This window comes from Dendroctonus ponderosae, unplaced genomic scaffold, assembly GCF_020466585.1.
Source record: "Dendroctonus ponderosae isolate FM_Combo_2020 unplaced genomic scaffold, Dpon_F_20191213v2 Dpon_F_20191213_2, whole genome shotgun sequence".
Classification (NCBI taxonomy): domain Eukaryota; kingdom Metazoa; phylum Arthropoda; class Insecta; order Coleoptera; family Curculionidae; genus Dendroctonus; species Dendroctonus ponderosae.
In genome coordinates, this window is record NW_026018165.1 from 1,878,770 (window position 1) to 1,889,897 (window position 11,128).

General features: G+C 30.6%; 1 protein-coding gene across 2 annotated transcripts in view; it reads right to left on the reverse strand.

Annotated features, from left to right (window-relative positions):
• Window positions 1-11,128, reverse strand: part of LOC109536953 (neuropeptide CCHamide-1 receptor) — a gene marked incomplete in the record, with an annotated part of 72,704 nt that overhangs the window by 23,883 nt on the left and 37,693 nt on the right.

The window sequence follows — 11,128 nt, forward strand, 5'->3', positions numbered from 1 at the left end:
CTTTTTGGGTATTTCGCCTCAAAAATGTTTGTCTTTAAAAAAGACAGAATTTCCTCACGTCTTTTATTACAGATTGATAAATAGTGCTCCTATTTTGCAATAAGAACGAATTATTTATCAAAAAGTAATCAAGAACTATCACCTAGAGGGTATCCTGCGACACACTTAGGCTCAAGCTGTAAGAGGAAATTCCAATTAGTAGAGAAATTAATTTGAAAAATTACCTTGACATTTCGATAGCTATTTTCTGCTATCGTTATCAAAAGAACCTAAATGAACCTAAAAAAGAGTATGTTAATAAATTGTGTAACAATAGTAGGATAATACAATATATGAAAATTCGCTCTGATAATTCGTCTGTGCAAATTGTAATGTATTGCAATTTGCATAGACGAAATTTGCACAAAAATTTTTGAGGCGAAATACCCAAAAAGAAGTTTGTAAAAAATGAATCCGCCTCAACAATATAGAACTTATCTATAAATTATATGCTTGTTTAGGCAGCACGAGCAATTAAAAATAACTGTTTGTCACTTATCTCCATTCCATTCATCGCAAAATTACTTTCGTTTTCCTTCCACAGGAGGCCCAGTAAATACTAATACACAATCTTGTAATTGAGATCATCAATCCACCTATGCCGCATCATGAACGAAATAATACTGCGGTCAAAATTTGCATTAGCTTATCATGTATTTTGGATAATAAGTGTATTAATCAAAAGCAGATACTATTACTGTGACCGCCCTTATTGCTATGCAATACATTTCAATTAACGATACGTTCAAATTGAGGAGCCCTGTACGGTTATATGATGGAGATTATTCCTATAATTAATAGAAATAGAAATTATCTATTGGTGTGAAGTAGAAATTTCCGAATAGCCCCAAAGGGGATTAGTGGAATATCATTGCGCTGCATCATACGAAATTCATAGAGCAGATATGTGTAAATTTGCTAAAACTTGAATGTGTAAATGGAAATGATTTGAATGGCACAGAGTGTAGAAAAGTGAAGTATGAACGCTCATTTGAAACCGTTGTTGAAAAGCATATGTTTTATGCTTTGTAGGAAAATACTAGTTATAATGGTTCAAAATCTCAACAGCATTTTTTTTATTTGCTTTTGCTCATATTATTTGCTCTGCCTGAACGGGACTGATCGGCGTACTTAACGTTTGACGCTTAATTGTTACCAGATAAATCAAAAATAATTAAGGTAAGTTAAAATAGCAATTAAACTTTAGCCTACCATGTTTATTTAATAAATAAGTATTTGAATACTGACAGACGGTGGCTTATTCATAAAATTATGAGTTATTATCGTTGTTCAATAACTTGCAAAAGGGTTAATCGGATCCACCTTTTCTACTAAAAAGTTTTTTTGTCGATTTATTAAGGGTTTTAACTGACGTTATTCAGCGCCAATAAATTGGCTACAACCGTTGGAGAATTACAGTTGAAAAGCTCGTGCCTAATTAATATTAAAACTTCCGGTGTGCTTTCATAAGTATCTTATGGGCTAAAAACCGATTTTAATTAGCAGCCATTAATATTGTTTAATTTGTTTTGGACTGAGAAGAGTTCGCAACTTAAAATTAGAAGCAATGATTTCAAAATTAAACAATTCCTTAAAAAACCGAACATTTTTTAAAATTTTTCCATACCGGCTTTATTGATTGAACCAGCGTGCCCTGTGATGAATCTGCAGTTTAAATATTTTTTCAAAAATTTTTAGCTTCTTATGTAAAATCATACCGCTTAATCTAAGTTGTTTATAGATGATCCGTTATTTCCATTTGATTCTTAAGTTGGGTTAAATGCCACAGATTAAGCGTAAACTCAAAAGACCAATTTCAACAACAAGCAATTTTTATTTATTGAGTTTATCAACGTGCTTAATCGTAGAAGAGATTTTTTTAAATTTATTTAATTGAGTGGTTTTTTTAATTAGTAAACTGAAACCTTATCATAACTAAAAATTGAAAACACATCATCAATATATCGCTCCAAATTATTGGTTTCATTTTATAATTATTCATGAGATTTGTATCAAAATGGAAAATGAATAAAGGAATGTTCTTTATTGTGAAAGAAAAATGATTTTTTGCTATAGCAGACGTAAGGAAATTCCGTCCTCTAAAAAAACAAAAGATTTGAAGCGGAATGATTTTACCATCCTACAAAACTACGAAAATCAAGTGATGGTTTACCATAAAAACCAGCCATAAAACGATTTACATACATAAAAATTGAAAACACATCATCAATATATCGCTCCAAATTATTGGTTTTATTTTATAATTATTCATGAGATTTGTATCAAAATGGAAGATGCATAAAGGAATGTTCTTTATTGTGAACAAAAAAAGATTTTTTGCTATAGAAAACGTAAGGAAATTCCGCCCTCTAAAAACACAAAAATTTTGAGGCAAATTCATTGTTTTAAATAAAAGATTTGAAGCGGAATGATTTTACCATCCTACAAAACCACGAAAATCAAGTGATGGTTTACCATAAAAACCAGCCATAAAACGATTTACATACATAATTTTTTTTATTTAATAATCTAGCCATGATTAAATTATTTCATCAGTTCATGTCCTGCTTAAGTTGGAACTAACCTGAGACACAAACATAGCCACAAGCGTACATTGCATATCTGGCTTCCGATCTTTCGGAATTAAAGCCTGTGTAATTATGATGCAAACCTATCTGCCGCTGGTGATGATTAGTCAGTTAATTGGAAATTTCCTAAGGCAAAATGGTCGGTTTCCCTTGTTCATCAGGGTTACTAAATTAATCACTTGTAATGCAGTATGTCAAACGTCTCCCTGAAGATTTTACTTAATATCCAGAGCGACGTGGGCGAGGAGTATTCCAAATTCTCAGCCTAAATGCCGTTACCCACCTTTTAAACACCAACTCTTTTTCAAAGGTAATTTTCCAATCTGGCATATATCTTGCAGTTATTTTATTCACATTTTTATCAATTTGGGCAAGTATTGAGATCTGTTGGCGATAATGGAGATTGCTTTCAACTAATTTTATTCAAAAGCCACTTGAATTTTCGCAGCTTTTTCGGAAAGCCGTTGCAGGATGGAGAAATGGAAATAAGTGCCATTTTTTATCAAACAATTTACATTCGAGTTTTTCAACTACAAACACTTTTCCATGAATAGAACAGCAAGACCAGACCTGTTCTAACAGCAAAGCAACAATTTAGGACTATTTTCATAATTTAAATATGTGCAATTTCCATTGTGTCTGTCCATGTCTTATTACTGTTTATTGCCAATATATGATCTATTTACGGATTCCAAGATATTTACGGAAAAAATGTTAATCTCCTCTTATTACCCATGATAGTTTACTAAGGCTTTAAAAGAATTGTATGTATATATATAGAAATGTATATATTTTTTAATTGTCCACAAATTTTGCAAATTGCCCACAATTGAATATAACAACTTTCAATATTCATGCGGTCTGAGTGCAGTACGTTATCTTTTCTGCTTTTCACTACAATTTGAAAATATTTTTCAAAATCTGGCATATTTTATTAGATCAGAAACACACTTTATTTCTAAGCGTTTCAATACAACACTATTAAACAATACTTTAGACTTTTCAATTCTGAATTTTCAGTAAACTCCATTTGATATGTTTGTTTCAGTTATTTTTTTGAAATTTGAAGTAAAATAATTAAAAAGCTCAAGAATACGGCATTTTTCAGCAAGAAACATTTTTCGGGCGAAAAACATTTCTAAATGTGATTTGACCGGCCGTAAAAGCCTTCACAGTCTGATACAAAAATACAATGTTTTTAACTTTCAGTTGGAAAAGGTGGGGCATTTATAGTACTAACAAGAGCTTTATTTAAATAACACAAGATCGTGGGGAACTCAATTTCAAACAGTTACAACTAACACTCTTTTAATTAATATCGTCATTTCGCCAAAATATAGTTGCAAGAATGCCTTTCGCATTCCCATACATTTAGCCTACAATTGAAGCAACCGGAATTTCAAATATTTTATTTCGCAGTTTCAATTGCTAATTATTATTATTTTTTATCGATGAAAATTGTAAGAAGAACATCTATGAGACATTTCCAAGTTTACCCTCTTGCACGTGTAGGGACAATTTACTTATAGGCAAAATTATATGGAATAATTTAGCATAAGTTGCAATTTAAACATAAGAAAGCGATTTTATGATTGAAGTCAATGTTTCCGAAATTTTAACAAGCCTTTTATTCTAAATTATTAAATTTTTGATGATTTGAACTAATAAAGAAACTTTTCTTTAAAAAATTAGTGTATACAGCCGCAAGTTCTTTAAATGAATGTTCGTTAGTAGAGTAGCAGGAGCGGGACTGACAATATGCCATGGAAGAAAATTTTCTTTAAAATAAAAAATATTGTATAAATTTACCTAATTTACCTAGAAAACTTCGATTTACTTGAGTGTGTAAGTAACATGATGATTAATCTGATAAAAGTACAATAAATAAAAAAAAACATTTAGTTGTTTATGGATTTTTGGCGTTTGATTCGTTTAGTTTTTCAAATAAGAAATCGTTTTTCAGTTGAAAATCTGGAAACGTATTTAATTAATTTTTTTTCTTTATGAAACAACAGATGAGCGTTTTAAGTAAAACTAAAGCTGTTACTTATGTAGTCTTCAGATACCATCAGAAATCATTTAGCTTTTACGAATTTTTTCAGGTCGTTTGGCTATTAAAAAAATTGCATTAGTTTTAAATAAAATCGTTTTTTTATTATGACTGACAGTCTAATCTCGTTTTTACAAGGAGTGAAAATTTGTCGTTTCAGATTTTTTTGAAGTACCTAAGATTTCATCCGCCTCGTCGTATTCATTATAAGACTAATACACAATTAAATATTTATCCTTTCCAACGTTAATTCTGCGGTTTTAAGCCAAATAATCTTGCGAAGAGTATTTATTGGTTCGTTTGTAATATGTTTTTCTAAGCTCCTCTAACCAGTTCTGTAGCAATCACTCTTACATTTCGCTCGCAGTTCGTCCTATTATCATCAAATTAGTCATAGATTTTACATGTAAAGTATCTCGGATTATTTAATATTTGAAAGATAGACATGAAAATTATTTTTAAATTTTTCAAGATTTTGACAAACTGGCTTCATACCAAAAAACACAACACAGATATATCAGTACTTCTGTTTCATGCGAGAGCTTATTTTTCAAAGCGGGTGCGATCATAAACCAGCGAAGAACTAGACTTAGCAAAAAGCATTCATATAAAGAGTATTCTTAAATGTTAATTCAGTTACTGACCCATATTTTGTTTTTGTTCTTAGAATATATTATTTTTAGTTTACCAATGCTAAGAATTATTTTTTTAATAAACTAAATCATTAATTATCATCACTATTTCTACCATCAACATCATTGTGAATTTTTAATGAAAAATTTAAAAAGGAACATGTTACTTTTAGAACCGCATTTTGGAACCTAATACCAAAGTGGAACTGCAACATTGTAACCTGTTCGTTCCAGAACAATAACCGTTAATCACACCTCTAATATATTCACAAATGTTCACTTCATTTGAGCATAAAAAATAATAAATGTTCCGCAAAGTAAAACGTATAATTCGCAGCAATTTGTAATCGTTGAAGGATGTTGAGATATATTAATATATTTGCACATTCGCTCGTACATTTCGCTCACGTCCTTGATGTTGAATTACTGCGAATAATTTTTCCTCACTTCTCAAATACAGATTGAGCCCATTTAAATATGATAAACCTATTTTATTGAGGGCTTTTAGTTCCTCCATGTCGACGAGGACTTTTACTAAGCTCTAAAATTATGGCTGACCTTGCGTTAAATAAATAAAACAGTTACAAGGACTTATTGGGAAGTAACGAAACCCTTACTAAGGGCAAATAGTCACTTTGTATGCATTTAGACTGCCTTTGAGGTGATTGAGTCTGGACTCATTAATGATGACAAAGACCTCTTGACATAGTTTGCATGCTAATAAGAGTTACTTCAATCTAGATTTCAATCATTTTTTCATCAATTTATTGTCATTTGAGATTTTTATATCAAATTTATCCTGGAGATTTTTAGTTGAAAATAATTGTTAATTGGCGGATTTATCTAACCGGAATAACTGAAAGAAACTCGTTGAGAATATCGAATAGGAATTGCGTTGCACGCAGAAATAAGTCACGCTGATAAGCGAACTTAGTCAGGTTAATGATTTATTTATTTAAAATTATGATGATTTATCGACAATGTCGCTCTCAACAACATGAATAAATTTTAACTTTTCATGTTTTAATTAATTTTCGATTGCGTACTCGGAAACCAGATATCGTAATTGGCATTTATTCAAACACAATAATTGTCTATTAAAGTTTTCGGTTCTTGTCAAATCACCATCGAATATGTGTTTTATGAGTTGCTGGTTGCTATTAAAGTTTTAAATATTTTATTAATCTCGAATGGAAATAAATCGAATTAATATTTTCTATTAATTATCAAATTGCTGTAAAATTTTTAGCTGTTGAGTATTTTCATAATACTAAAGATGAAAATGCCAAATAGAAATTAAACTGAGAGTTTCAAAATATAATATAATTTTTTTCTTTATTGTGGAATTTGAGCATTTTTAAGATCATTATGAAATAAGGCTGCTGTTTTATTTCTTGTTGTTAACTTTAACGACCAAGCGACCAGAAACTATAATTTACGAGCCTATTTTGATAAAAAGACGAAAATTAAATTAATTTGCATACATGGAATGGCAGGAAAATTCGCTTTCAAACTATCTACTAAAACTTATATTCGACTTGGTTGGACATTAAATATAATTTAACTAGCCACATTTTAACCAAATTAGACGTTTATTGCAAAGAAAATTGAAATAGTTGGTTAGATGCAGAGAAGTCGGAAACTGCTTAATGCTCCATAAGACTGAGCTTATGCATATATCAAAAGGAGGATCCTCATAATAAGCTGAATTTATAAGTTGTCAGAAACATTGCCTGGCAGTGATATTTACATAAAACTGAAACAATTTGTAATGAATTATTTTGTCACTTGCCTAGTATTACGCCTCTACTTGTTGACAGGGAAAATAGAGAAATCATCCGAACAAATTAATGCGGAAAATGTGTTTAAATGGACCAATTTTCAATGAAAGTAATCAGGCAGGATGGAATTGGTGCATTGATTTAATTTCTTGAACTATTTAATGATTAAATATTTTGCAAGTTTTCAGTTTTTTTGCAGATATGGGCCTTTATATTATTTATATAGTAATTTCTTCATTTTATCTATACTGATTATTTTAATAAATTCTGCTAATGAAACAAGTCGGCAATTTTTTTTATTGAATTTACTGATTTGGAAGCAATATACCCGCAATATTCACTTAAACTGAATTTGCGTTATCTGGATTTAATGAGTTTTATACGAAATCAGATTGCTTATGGAAATAAGGGAAGATGGGAATTGAGGGTGTGCTAATTAAAGCTTCAGAACCAGATAAACAAACGTCTCACATAAAAAGATGATTTTTTAATATCCCTGTATAAACTCAAACAATTCAGCTAAGGTTTTCATTTGCCCTATACAAGGTGATCGGCTGGAATTTGTTAAATTTAGTGTGCAATTGAAGTAACGAATTGAAATAACACTGAATTTAATCATAGAAAAGAAACCTCAACTTTTACAATTAAGTAATCGAGTATTGCTGAACTAAAAAAATGTTTTTTGTTACTTAAATAAACCAACCAGCCAACTAAAGTTACTTTACTTGAAAAGTGTCAGCAGCCGCTATAAACTTTTTGACAATGAAAACTAAATGATATTTGACAGTCTCCTCTATTTATTAAACTCGTGTTTGTATCCGAACGTTATTAAATAAAAAAGTCACTTAATTACTTACACATTCTAAGAACGACAAAAAAAAACGATTTTACTTTTTTTTGAGGGCAAATATAATAAGAGATAAAGAAGTTGGTAAATAACTTGTAGCAATTAAAAAAATTATGTTGATAAAAGTTTAAGTGCACACAAAAAAGTTCTGAACAAAACAAAAGTAGAGGTTCCACATTGAAGTTTCTATGTTTAACCGGTTTAAAGATAAACAACAAAAACTAAATATTTTCCGCCATTTTGTTAATCAAATATTTCAACAATGAGACCTCAAATTTTAAAAAATCGTAGGAAGACCCCCTTCTAAAATGACTAGAAGAACACGCTGTTAAAATCTTTTAACATATTTACGGAACACTCTGTAGAAGTTGAAGGTTTAATTCCGGATTAACATTTATCAGCAATAAATCTGCTTCGGCTAAGTTTATATAATTTATAAGTGGAATAAGCACACTCTAACAAACAAACATAAAAAAAATCAGGTCAATTGATGGTCACATATGTAAATTTCTATCAAATGTTAAACTAGCAGTCAAATAATCAAAATAACTTAATGAAATCTGACAAGTACGCAATTGAATCTTTTATTAAATTTTCCGGATTATCAACAATTACAATAGTTTTTGTTGTACTTGACAATACATTCAATTATTGGTAGTAACTGGAATCGAATTAGCTAATAAATATTGAACATTCTGCAAATATGATTGTATTTCAATGACAAAAATTGTGTATGTTTGCAGTATTAATCTGCTAAAATTAATCTAATGAATTTCTTTAGCGTTTCCTTCAAAAATTGGAGATTTTCGTTTAACTTCCAGTCTACTGAAAAGTGATGTTTGCAGCACAGCAAATGTTTTTAGCAAATATTTTTGTAAGCAAGCCATTTTATAATCATTTTCTTTTTGTGTCCTCCAAAATTTTAATGAACAGTACTAAAAAGTATTTTTCCCTGCAATTATCAATTTGCATTCAGATTTGCAAGTAACTTCAAAACGCTTTGAATTGAGAGCCAATTTCCTGAAAATAGTTATCTTACGTATGTTGAGATTTTCTTTCTAATTTTTAAATCGAACTTGTAAATGTTCACCTGACCACGTTTGAAACTCGTTACTTTTTCAGTCCTTTAGGCCGTCGTAAAAAATGTCTAACCTCTGAAGATGCGAAAAGTTAACAGAAAACCATTTTCCACGACGGATAAAGGATATAAAAACTGAAGCAATTGAAGCAATTACCGCAAATGTCTACCTTTTTTGATAAGACATGTTTGTTTTTCGCAAGTTTTGCCAATTTATTCAATTAGTGCTAATGTCATACTCTTCAAGTCGGGAAACCTAGCCACTTAGCTAATGCATTCAGACCCCACTTTAAATTGGCACAATCGGTCGAAATGCATTAAAGTTTCCCACGATTCTGGCATTTATAAAATGCTCACTGTCCTTGACTCAAAGGCCGAATAAAATTTCCTGAAACAAATCCCAATCAAAACAGTAGTTTATTTCTCAATTAATTACTACGGAATTTCTAATCCAGATTTTTGTTCGATCCAAACTTTATTGTTTATTAAGATAAATCGTTTTTTTATTATGAAAGGCAACAAACGTGTTTTTTTTTGTTGACAAGTGTAAATTTTTGTCGTTCCATTTTATCCAAAATTAAAATCAAATCCTGGGTTCTTCAGTCATTTATTTACTGTTCATTTATCAATTTAAAAAAACGTTTCGGTGTTTTCCACCATCATCAGTTTTAATGTGTAGCGTTGTTGCTACTTTACGCCTTGGCATGTATTTCAGTAGACGTTGGCATGCCTTGGCATGCCCTTGCTTAGTTTACGCCTTGGCATGCCTTGGCATGTATTTCATGTAGAAATACATGCCAAGTTGTAAAGTAGCAACAACGCTACACATTAAAACTGATGATGGTGGAAAACACCGAAACGTTTTTTTAAATTGATAAATGAACAATAAATAAATGACTGAAGAACCCAGGATTTGATTTTAATTTTGGAATTGAAACACAGTCAGGAAAGTACGTACAAAGTTCCATTTTATGTTTGTAAGTTTATATGTGCCCCATAAGACAGGCCAAGATTGAGGTCTGTTGGACAAAAGATTGAGTCAGACTGGTGTAATTTTTGGTGTGTTTTTGGAAAAAATCTGTTCTTGCTACACATTTTTAATATTCTGATTTCCTATGTTTTGTGTCATTTTAAATTGCCGTTACAGAATTTTCGTATAAGAAATGGTAAAATAGCATCGTTCTATTAAAGCAAAGAACTTCAGCTAATTTAATATGAAACTTCATATTAAATATCACATAAGGTAAAAAAATTGTTGGACTGAGTTGCTTAATTAAGCTGAAAAAAATATTGTATTTGTTTTTACTAGGACTTAGAGTTCTCAAAAAGTGCCAAGTTTATCCAATGGTTTTCTTCCTAAAATACTCTTAACTATTGAGATTTTATAAGACTAAACGCGGATAACCACGGACGTTGTCGAAAGTCGCATTAATCAAAGCGAAAAGAGTGGGAATAAGGTTTGCTTGACTAAGCAGAAAATGTCAAATTTCCATCAACTGCATCCTGACACGATGGGATGTTATCGCCTTTCCTCTACAATTATTCTCTTGTTCGAAATCTCATTGTTTTCATGCTTTCGAAAATGGGCATTGGCATCCCTCTTAGTCCACTCAATCACCCCTGATTACTAATAATAAAATAATTGATCTAGAGTAGATCGGGTTTGATTCATTATGATGGAATAATCTTACCTATTAGTTGCGTGTATTAATAATCAAACAAGAAATTCTTGGGGTTTCTCTAAACCCAACGAGAATCACTCAAACATTTCCTCTTCGTATTTCCTTCTGACTGACTAATTAATTGCGTCATGTATAACATTCTCTCAATTGCCAAAAATATTATGTATATTTTAAGCTTTTTGCAGCGGTGTTTGAACTTTATTTAATCCTGGCTAAAATTATTTAATATCGTTTAGCCTTGCATGGCTTTCTATTTTACGTAGAATTACCATCAGTATTCCAATCCGGAAAAATGCATTTGTGTTTTCCAAAAGCGCATATTTTACGTTCAAAGGAAATCGGGGTCCAACCACTTGATTTATCACTGTGAATATATAAAATCTCAACTAACCGACTAAATTTATTTAGGTATAGCGACAGGATATTATTAC